Source organism: Coffea eugenioides, chromosome 10 (genome assembly GCF_003713205.1).
Source record: "Coffea eugenioides isolate CCC68of chromosome 10, Ceug_1.0, whole genome shotgun sequence".
NCBI lineage: Eukaryota > Viridiplantae > Streptophyta > Magnoliopsida > Gentianales > Rubiaceae > Coffea > Coffea eugenioides.
In genome coordinates, this window is record NC_040044.1 from 17,778,697 (window position 1) to 17,790,385 (window position 11,689).

Consider the following 11,689-nt stretch of genomic DNA (forward strand, 5'->3'; position numbering starts at 1 on the left):
ATAAAGGAAAGCATTTAGACACAGTGATTAAAAGAGAAAGGATACAAGTGGCTCTCAGGAGCCAGATTTCCATTTGCAGTATTTGATCCGAACCCGTTGACTCTCCGTCAACGTAAATAGAACCAACATATCCGTAGACCCCACTTTACACCAATTTCCGTCCACCAAACATACCCCTACCGGGCCCGAACTCCATTCAGGAACAATAATGGTAATACTCGAGTATACCGGAATCAAGAGTCTCAATACCCAAAGATTCCCAAAACAGACTACCGTGGTTCGTTATCTAATCGACCAGGCCCTTGCCGGCCCGACTTGAGTAACTAGCCATAGGTGTTGAGCTCAGAGGTCACAGAAAGGTCATTGGATACCAGCCTCCAAACGACGTCCGAACAAACTCAGATACAGTTAACAGATTATACACAGTAAATAGGCATATGGACAGACAAAAGAACGAGTGTGATAAAGTACACCCTCGTCTCAAACAGAATAAAACAGATAGTGCAGTCATTTAAATCGCAGATTGCAGGGGCAGAAACCAAGTTAAACAGCAAATGAGGGGAGTGGTACACTCACCGGTTCAAGTACAGATACTTCAAAAGTTTTCACTTCAAACTGGCTTTAATCGCCAAGAAACCCTAAAATCATCAAAGTAAAACAATTGAAGGTTTCACATCCAAAATCGAGTAAACGGAATGTACAAGTGAGGCTCGACTACATGTCGTACGTCTTTCCAGGTTAAGTACTAGTACAAAAGAATAAAATATGACTTTTGAGCGTAAAGATAACAGTTGGTCCTAGGGTTACAAACAACCCCCAAAACCCTTCATTTGTACTAAGATCAACTCAATTGAAGGAATCGCGTAGCCCTAAAATTTTGGGCAGCATGCCCTCTGTATTTACCTAATTTCCCAGCCACTTATGGCTTCATTATTTCCCTCAATTAATCCCAAAGTCATACGAAATATAAATTCATCACAACAGCCGTTCAATAGGCTCAAAGTCATTCAAGTACAAGATTTAGCTAGGAAAATGACCGGAAATGAGCTTTAAGCTAGGAAACCAAAAAGGCAGATTCACCGCTACTTAGCGTATCAGATCTAACCGAAACTACGCTTATTGGATTGAAGTGCAAGTTATACCGTTTCGAAGCTAAGACAGAGGGCTATAACTTTGATGAAGACTACTTAGTATAGTTCTCATCCTAACTAGGTCAAAGTTACCAAAACAACCTCAGATTTTCCAGTTCGAAGCTCACTGTGAAATTCCACCAGCAGTCTTGATTCTTTCAAGTATATCTCAGCACACACAACTCCGATTCAGGTAATTCCAAAGCAATTTGAAAGCTAAGATACAAGGCTATAATTCTTAAGAAGACATTGACAACCAAATCAGTAGTATTCCCAGTCAACCTAACCAATTACAGAAGCTGATTATCATTTTCGGACAGAAACAGGGCAGCAAGGGTATTTCGGTCTTTTCACAGGATACGTTGTTCCGATTGGGCTGAAATTTTGCAGACAACTATAAAACATCATTCTCTAAAACTTTCATGTTTTGTGCTAAGCTTAATTGGGCCTCTAACATCACGAACTGGAACCGGGCAGAACTGAAGTTTGAATTTCCAGAAATCTGGAATTTGGGCTATTAGTGCATACCACTACTTTTCTTGCTTGATCCTTTCATTGTTTTCCTCTTAACCAACATGCCAAGTGTTAACTCTAACTAAAACCATGAATCAAAGCTTTAAAAATTAATCAAACACATGGTAGGCCACTTAACCAACACAACTACCACTTCACTAATTCAAGAGATTTAGCCATAGGAAGCATCCATACAACTTCTAGTTTACCTTCAAACCTTTAAATACTTAATATAACACCATAAAAGCAAGGATTAAAGATCACATACCTCTCTTACAAGTTGATTAAGTCACCCAAAACAACCACCAACCAAAAGCTTCAAGGCTTGAAGATCACACACTAGAGTTGGATGGATTTCACTCACTAACTCACTCCACTTTTGATTTTTTTTCCTAAGATTAAACTAAGAGTAAAAAGCAAGAAAATGGAGTTTCTTCTTCTCCTTTGCTGCTCCAAGATGGCCGGCCAGCTTATGAAGGAAATGGAGCAAAAAAAATGGTTTTAATTCATCAAATTCTTTGGTCAAATAAGTTGCATGGTTGGTGTCTTGCCACTTGGCACCATCTTGGCCATTCTCTCACTAATCTTTGCCAAATCATGTGCCTATCCTCCAATTCTTTCCCTTATCTTACTAACACCTAGTAAATTAATTCCTGTATACAAAACTTAACCTAATTAGCCGAATTTTATCGAACTTACCGCACTAGTGGGTCCCACATCCGGTATACACTCTTAAAATCTTATAAACTAACTTATACTAGAAAAAATGATGTCAAAACCATCTTTACTCATAAAAATTATTTTCACAATTTTTCGAATAAATAAAATGTGGAAAAGCGTGCAATTAAAAGAAAATAAAACCTAGCAATTAAGAAAATTACGGGTTCTCACACAAACTCTACTTACCTGCACATCACAATGTTGTTCATTTGGTTTAACCATTTGTATTTACGTTTTTCCCTGCCTAAAATGCCGCCAAAGATGGCGGATGAAAGTTTCTCAACAATCACCTACAAACTCCTTTTCACATATGTATAGGATATTTGCAAGTTTATAAAGCTTAGAGAGCTAAAAACTAGTCCATGCAACTGAAGTTTTATGATTGTTTGAAATCTTCATAGCTTGAAAGCAATGAACTTTTATATTCGAAGTAAATATGAGAACTTGAGAAATTGTGAAAATAGTAATATAGAAATTTATTTGGCGATAGATTTTGAAACAAGTTTGACTAAACCCGTTATGACCCATTTTGACTAAACCCGTTATTGAAACGCCTAAAGTTAATCCAACATGTCCAATTGCCACCTTTAATGCCTAGTGTTAGTATCAAAATCTAAAAGATGTTAATTAGAATATTTTACTATGCAACTTTTTTTAGGAATTTCGACAACTAGAATTTTGATAAGAATTAAAGTGCAACTTTCTGTAAATCTTAAACATTGTGCAAAAGGAAATTCTAATTAAACTAAGATCTACACTAGGTATTTACTGTAGATCGTAGGACGTACCTAAACACAGCTACTATACTAGGCAAGCAAGCCCTTAGCGACATCCATCTATAGTATAGTTACATAACTTCTGAAGGTTAAGGTCAGCCTTGGAAACAGCTACTTTTGCAGATTAAGAAAGTAGATTCTTTCTATTATTAGAAATAATAAGAACTTTGGACTCTTGCCTGAGGTTTATTTGGTCTACTCGAAACTAAGGGTTCGTAGCTCTCTAAAGAGGTTTCAGGTGTGATTGATTTTTTTTAATGAAGGAGATATTAATACAATAATATCATCTTTTAGTTCAGTACAAAAAAAAGCCCCGTAGCCAGCAAACATAGAAACGAAGTAAAGTTCACAGCCCTTGCCTTGGCTCTTTGCCGCCATCTGAAATTCGCGAGATAAACTGAGGGAACTGTAAAAGGGCGGGAAAGTATAAGGCTTGGGTTAGAGAACTTTTTTTTAGTTTTGTTTTTGTAAATGGAAGATTTTAAATTCAGGATCTCTTACTTATAATCGCTCCAATTTTATCATTCAACCCAACATTCTGCTGGTGTTCCCTCCGACCACTTGGGCTGGAGACTTTATATGTGTTGAATGTAATCCAAGGATCAAGGTGCCCATGTTTTTTCTCCAACTTGTCTCGTGTTTTTGTGATAAAACCTCATCTCGCCTTCTCTAATTGGTGTAACTTAAGCTTCATTTCACTGCAAAGGCTGACCCGACCCAAATCATAGAGATGAGAATCCTCTCGATTAGGGTTTAGCTTGGTCCTTGAGGATAACAGGGAACGTTTCAACCAAGTGTCGTGCTATCTGTTGAATCAAAACAGAAAAGACAATGAGAAGAATAATAGTACATTGAACAATGCACACAAAATGAAAGGTAATATGAAATGTCACAAAGGACTAAATCATGATTAAGTTTTTTTTTTTTTTGAGGAAAAAAATATTGAAATTTGAAACCTACTACTAGCTTATCGCTATTACCAACCAATAGAAATAATGCAAACGAGGGAAGTTAACATTTACAGGCCTAAAAAAAATCTAAAAATTATATCTGGTGTGTCACAAAGGACTAAAATATAATAATATGTTATTGGTGTTACTAACAAATATAAATTGTTTGAATTACATAAAAAAATAAATTGTTTGGATTAAGGGCATGAATGATTGAGTAAGTTATACCGAGCACACCTCATTCCTTTTTTTTTTTTAAATTTCTGCTCAAGATTAAAAATAAGGGATGTTGAAACTTACATGGATAAAAATATGAAAAACATAAGACAATATACCTATTCAAGAACAATGACAGAGTTTGGCCTTAAAGTTGAATACTTAATAGAGCACAACTCAAGGTCTTAAAAGAGTTGCATGAGAGAAAGAAAGCGAAATTTAGCCAAGGACAATCTGCCGGGGGGAAGGACTAAAACTAAAGTCTTATAATTTAGTAGTGATTCCCAGCAGATCATCCTTGGCTGCAATCCACTCTCTTCCTCTTCATGTAAATTCTTTTGGACTATCATTATGCTGGTAAATGTATTTCTTCAACCCATGAATTGAAGCACACAAGGATCAACTATATATAAGTGGGAAGTTTGACATCTTTGTGTGCTGATAATGCTTTTGATAGATATTCTCATTGAGCTACTTTTGATAAAGCATAAGGGAATTATTTTGTACTGTGATTGTAACATTTGTAAATAACCCTATATGCAAAGAATAATTGTGTTGTGCATGGCATCCGAATTTACGTGCCATAATAGAGAGGGAAGTCATAGCCAAGGCATGAACATACACTCGTAAAAAGAAAAATTGTACAGGAAATGAGAGTTTTATGTTACTAATTTACATAATTTTAGCTAGAAATTGTACACGGTTGATTACAAAGTTGCAACACAAATTCCTTATACTATATAAGAGTGAATTGTGGTCAAAGGGGATTTGAATTTCAACCACATGGATAGAATTTTTTTGGAAATGTGAAATATGTGCAGTTTTTTAAAAACTTTTGATACAATTATGGGCAGCATGTGTTTAGATATATTTCCTAAAATGCCCTCATTTTGGTACATTTAAAGTTTTGATATATAGAGACATTTGAATATTTCTAGAATATGTAATTATTTTGCAATCGTTTTCGTATCAAATACAATTCATATAAGCTCATGTATTGGTATAATTACTGAAATGGTGTTATAGACACACTTAATTAAAATGTGACTTTTGTTGTGCAATTAATACAAAAATATATTAACATGTTACGCAATTAATACGTTGCTATAACTAGCCGTTGGAAGATATTCTTTTGCCTGAAACAACTTATATCTGCTCTTGGATGATTTTCAACTGACATTTATAGGGGCCTTTTGGTAATAGTAAAACTATAAAAGTATTGATAAACACAAAGTGTACAATTGTGTATTGCAATTAAAATGTACTATTATTAGCTTTGTCATATTTGATGACTATTTCTTTCCAAAATGTTTTCTTATTTATCCAATGAAAAATCATCTCTAACCACAGGCACCAAACACCTGCGCGATGCGCAGGTACTCCCCCCAGTAATGATATAAATATTAAATTGATTCAACATGTTGCACGCCTACTAATTTTGATATATATATATATATGTATGTATGCATGCATGCGTGTGTAAACATATATATATATATGTATAGATTTTTTTTGGGTGCACTCGTGAGCATATTTTAATTATAGGTAACTTACTGTGTATTATCATCACAATCATTGTGTCCATTGCATTTAAACACACACACACACACACACGTGTATGTAATGAACCTAAACTTCCATCTCAAATGGCAATATAAAGAAAGTGGTTCATGAACTTTATTCCTTAATATAAGATTCCTACAGAAATTCATGAGGATGTTTTCCCTTAACACTCCTTATCATATGTGATTCGGATTTGTTGGGAAATCGGAACTTGCTCAAAGCCCATGGAGTTGTAAGAGGCAATTAAGAGGACCAAATGTGCGTATGGAACTTTGGATTGGGGTCTACAAGTTTAAATATCAGAGTTTTTCTAACAGGTGTCGTTAACCCACTTAATAGTCATATAATCTACCATAAATATATACTAATAATTATTATCTTTTCCTGCATTTATATACTTTTCCTATTTAATTTTGCCTACCCTTCCTTATATTTTAAAAAATATAACACTTGAAATATATTTTAATGAGCGTTGGCCCCATTAGACAAACCGAATATCATAACGTTACCCTCAATTTTCATCTTAAAACCAATTCGCTAAGAGTGTAACCACTCATGAAATTTATTGATTAAGAAATGACTTATTGAGATCCAATGTTGGATTTTGTCCATGTACACATATGGCATAGATTTCATGTGGGAAAGTGGATACCTTTTCTGAATAATCCAAATCATTTGATTATGGCCAATGAGGCCAAAATGCAAATTATTCTTGGAATAGAATATTTTGGAGATTACTTGTGATCATTATCCAGAGAAGCGGGCATGTCAACGGAGAAAAGAAGACAATTATACATGGAATAATATTATTTTTCATTGCAATATTGGTAACTAATCTTTTCCAGATAGGCTTTATCCATTGTGAAGTCTCCTTCATCCTCAAGGCACTCCTGGAGATTTTTTAACCAAACCTTGACCCTTCAATTTCTAACGAGGCATCCGTGTGATTCATGTCTTCTGCAGTTACTACTTTCAATTGCACTATACAATGGATACACTAAAACATATATAGATGTTAATACAATAAACATAGACACTAAGATAAACATGCAACTATTGTCAGATAGTTTGTCATACAATTGATTCCATCCATTTAAAAAAGGAAAAAAAGAACATAATAAGTTTTATCACAAATTGATAGTTGTGTCATACAATCAATCTCATCCATCCAAATTTAAATTAAATGCATTCTGACTATCAATTACACCATGTAATTGGTCTAACAGTTGCATAAAACCCTAATCCCATCCAACGCATGCCAGCAAAAGAATTCGTTAAGTTGTAGGGGAATCCATAGGGATTAAACTCTTACGATGGACATAACTCAATGAATTTGTGATGGTGCAGAAGAAGACATCGAGGCATTCATGGGGATCCAACTATTCTGAAATTATTATGAAAGAAATTGTGATTGTAAAGCCTTAATTACATAAGTAATGTTTATTTTAATTACGATCTACTGGGAATTAAAGAACTTTTTTTTGCCTACCCCTTGCATTTAACTGTATAAAAACTAATTAACTTATTTGTACAAGAAGTGAAAAGTGCCATTGGGAAAGTGCCCCCTCCGGGAGGGAGGGGTTGGGTGGTGGGAGAAGGGAGTGTAGATAAGAAGTCTCGGGTTCAAGACACTTCCACTTAAAAAAAAGTATCATAACTGATGGAAAACTTATAGCCTATTTCATTTATAACAATGGACTTCATTGCTGAAAATGTTAAGCTTTTACTAGACTAAACTACGCATTGGACAAACTGTTTTCAATTGTTTTTATATCTTCTTTTCATAGTAAAGTAGAATGATTTTATTAATCATGAAACCAAATCTGCAACAAGTGTAGAATTAATAAAAGATGAAGGAGAGTCTCTCCATACACAAGAATCTAAAAGATAAATAGCATGCTTAGCAAAGTTACTAGCAGGAATATCAAATGATCTAGGAATTCATGAAACTTCCCAACACATAAAGTCTTGAATCAAGACAACGACATCATCAATCAACAAATCACATAACAAATCATCAGATCCAAATGTTGAATCATTTTGATGACTCTTCTGAATCTCCTTTTGAAACAATCTTATTGAAACCCAAATGATGTAGCAATTGAATAGCATATTTAGTTGCATATAATTCAACCACCTCTGGTTCTAATGTCATGAGAATTTTCTGGACATTGCAGCAGTAGAATTTCCTTTGTCATCTCAAATTACAACACCAATCCCTGGCGATTCATCATCCATAGACAGCCCTGCCAAAATTTGCCTTAACAAAACTTGCGATAGGCTATATCTAATGATATATTTATGACCTTGATTGGAGAGAGGTAGGCATATTAATCTCATCTTTAGAATTACTCCATGGAACGGTTTTAGGAATGCCATAGACAAGGAAATCAAATTGAGAGGATCCCTATAACTGCCATCAAAAACTGTTCTATTACAATTATTTCTTAGGTTTCAAATAATAATACCCTCCAATTCCATCTAACTATGAGAAGGTCGGAGGAATTTGAACCCAGGGTTTCAATTTTAGCCATTAGTCCATAGTCTCCTTGACTGTCTAAATGTTGTTATAGTTTGTAGACTAGTGTCTTGAAGAATATTGTTAATATGATCAAAAGATAAATGTTCTATGGATCGAGAGACACGTTGAGAGAAGTCACTTAATAGTACTATCTAAGTACTTTGTTATACATAGGTGAAAATCAAACCTCGACGTGTTTTTACTAGAAAAGAAAAAGGGATAATTTCAGAGACCTCCCCTCAAGTTTATTAAATTACACCTACCCTTGCTTTTACTATTTATATAACAATAGAGGCCCAAAAGGCTATATTTTTCTCAAAAATCCTAAACTACCCTTTTTGTACCAAAATAAAACAAAAATTATTTTGCCAATTGTTTTCTTCCATATTTCAACCAAACCCACTATACTAACAAACTAGCCTAACAAATAGTCTAATTCCAAATTCTAAACTCAAGCAATTCCATTATCATAGTTATAAAATTGCTTCTCCCAAATCATGCATTCAATTCTAAAGATTCGTTCCATCCTTCAGAAATATTCTTACCATACGGTTTCATGGAATGGTTAAATTCACAATCAACCGCCCTTGTGTTTGCATAATCTTCAACATAGGATGCCATGGTTTGGTTCCATATAAGTGGCTCAACTCCTACTACATAGCCACATTATGGCCTTGAAGAAAATCCTTAGGGGAGATTTAGGCATGGATGGGATTAATCAAGTTTAAGAGAAGGAAAGGTATCATTATGACCATAGAGATCTTCAAAAAATTCATTTTGCCAAAAATCAAAATTCTATTTACAACTAATCACATCCCAACTTCAAACCCAAAGCCCACACCTTCTCAAAACAAAATAATCTAACATACCATCAAATTTCCAAACATGTTAATGTCTTAAATACATAGAAGAAACTCTATCTCTATAGTGAAACCACAAACAAAAATTGTCAAGTATAGAAAGAAATATAAATGTACTTATTAAAATCTTAAAAAAAATTTTGGATGGACGATAGACAAATTAGCAAAATTTTTCAAATTCAATCCCTCTTCCTTTTTTGGCCAATGATTGCATTATTATTGTGCCTCTTCATCTCCTTTTAGTTTGACCATGAAATCGGATTTTACTTTAACCATTAAATCTAATCCCTCAACTAAACTTGTGATTTGACAATTCCAAATAGAAGAAAGGAGGAATAGGAATATATAGTAGAGTTTGAGGGATCGCTTGTGGTGTGATTGGTTGCAGTTATAGGCAATGGTTAGTGATAATTTGAGAACGAGTTATAGGAGGAAGGGGTTGATGGATGAGAATGGAGTGACATTCAATGAGAGATAATCGTCTTTGGCTGTAACTTGTAAATAGGATAGGCGAAGAGATTAAGTTTCTTTTTCTTTTTCTTTTTAATTTCATTTCATTATACTATGAATTATTTATTAAGTGAAGGTCATTATAGTCATTTTATTGTGATAAGGGAGGTCAGTGTAATTTGTAAAACCTGAGGGGAGCCTAGTTAAATTATCATAAACCTCAGGGGAGGTTTGTGAAATTATCCCCAAAAAAAGTTCATAGAATGACTAAACCTCACCAATCTAGGAGTATGGTTGCCATGTGTTCGGTAATCTTTGGAACCAAACATCAAAATTTAATCTCATATGTGCGAAATGAACAAAAGATCGAGGTCAAGATGTTGATTAAGTTGTACTCTATGCTCATTGCTCAGACAATAAAATTGCATTCCTTTTATCAGAAGTATTAACAAATTAGAAGTACTTAAAGGAGAAGTATTAACAAATTAGAAGTCCTTTTATCAGAAGTGTTTACTAATGGGTTATGTGAGAACCCGAAAATTTTCTTATTTTCTAGGTTTTATCTTATTTACTCGCACGCCTTTTCTATATTTGCTTTATTAGGAAAATTTTCTAGATAATTTTTATGCGTAAATATAGTTTTAAAATCATTTTTCTAGTATAAGTTAGTTCATGAGAAATTAAGAGTGTATACCAGACGTGAGACCCGCTAGTGGGGTCAGTGCGGTAAAATTCGGCCGATTGGGGTAAGTTTTGTATACAGGGATTAATTTACTAGGTGTTAAGAGATAATTAGGAGTTACCTAAATAGATTGGTGTTAGGAGAGACAAAGGGATAGCTAGAAACCAAAAAGGTGACAAGTGTCACTTTGTGAGTAAAGGTTGGACTTTGACCATTTTACCAACTTTACTAAATAACCAAGAAATTGACCCAAAATTCATCATCATACATCTCTCTCTTGGCCGACTCTCTTAGAGAGCAAAAGAAAGAAAAACCTCCAACTTTCTTCTTCTCAATCTTGCTCAATCTCACAACTTAACCGTTACAACTTGAAATTACTCCATAAAAACCCCTAACTAAGTAGTATTGAAGTAGTTAGTGGAGTTATTTTGGAAGAAAGAGACCTAAGCTACTACCTTTTGGGAGGTATCAAGGCATGGTGTGTAAAGATTCATTGTTTGTTTCCAATAATGGCTAATTCATGACTTGTGGTGGCTAGTTATGTGATTTTATGGAAGATTTTATGGATTAGAGTGAAGTTAGCTAAATTTCTGATTTTTGTGAGAATTTTTCTGTTTTCCTATGATGGATATGGTTGGCTTGAATTGATGGCTCTAAATGGTGTTAAATAGACCTCTTGTGCGTTAATTGCGGTTATTTGCGGAAAATTTCAGTTTTGTACGGAGAATTTCAGCTTTAGGGTTTTAATTTGACCATGATTGGGGGTAGTTTTGGAGCTACCAATTGGTTGTATCTTAAGGGTGTTTCATAGACTATGATTGGCATGTGCAATGGTGATTGTTTGTTATGAAATTTGGTGGTTGATGGTAGCATGGTAAAGTATGGAAATCTAGGAGAAGTGCTGCTGAAATTTTCGCAGGACCCTTGAGCAGTCTTGGGTAATCTACTATATCTTGATGTAGGAAAATCGGAATTGAGTTCCGTTTGTTGCGTTTTAAACTAGATTCATAGGGTTATAAACCATGTAAATTTCAGACCCTGTTTCTATCTGTACAATTTATGGTGATTTTTCAAAGTTTACTAAAAATTTGTACCTGTTCTGTCTTTCACTGGATAAGCAGCAACTTGAGGCTTGAATTTGACTGACTTGTGTTCTGAATCTTACCATGGTGTTTTCTGGAAAGTTGTAGCCCTTTGAATTTTTTTTCCAATGGTATAACTTTTATCAATTTTGGACTTACAAAACTTGAGATATGATTTTTCATATAGGGTTGCGCAAAACTGGAAAATCCTGTTTTCCTAGTATTG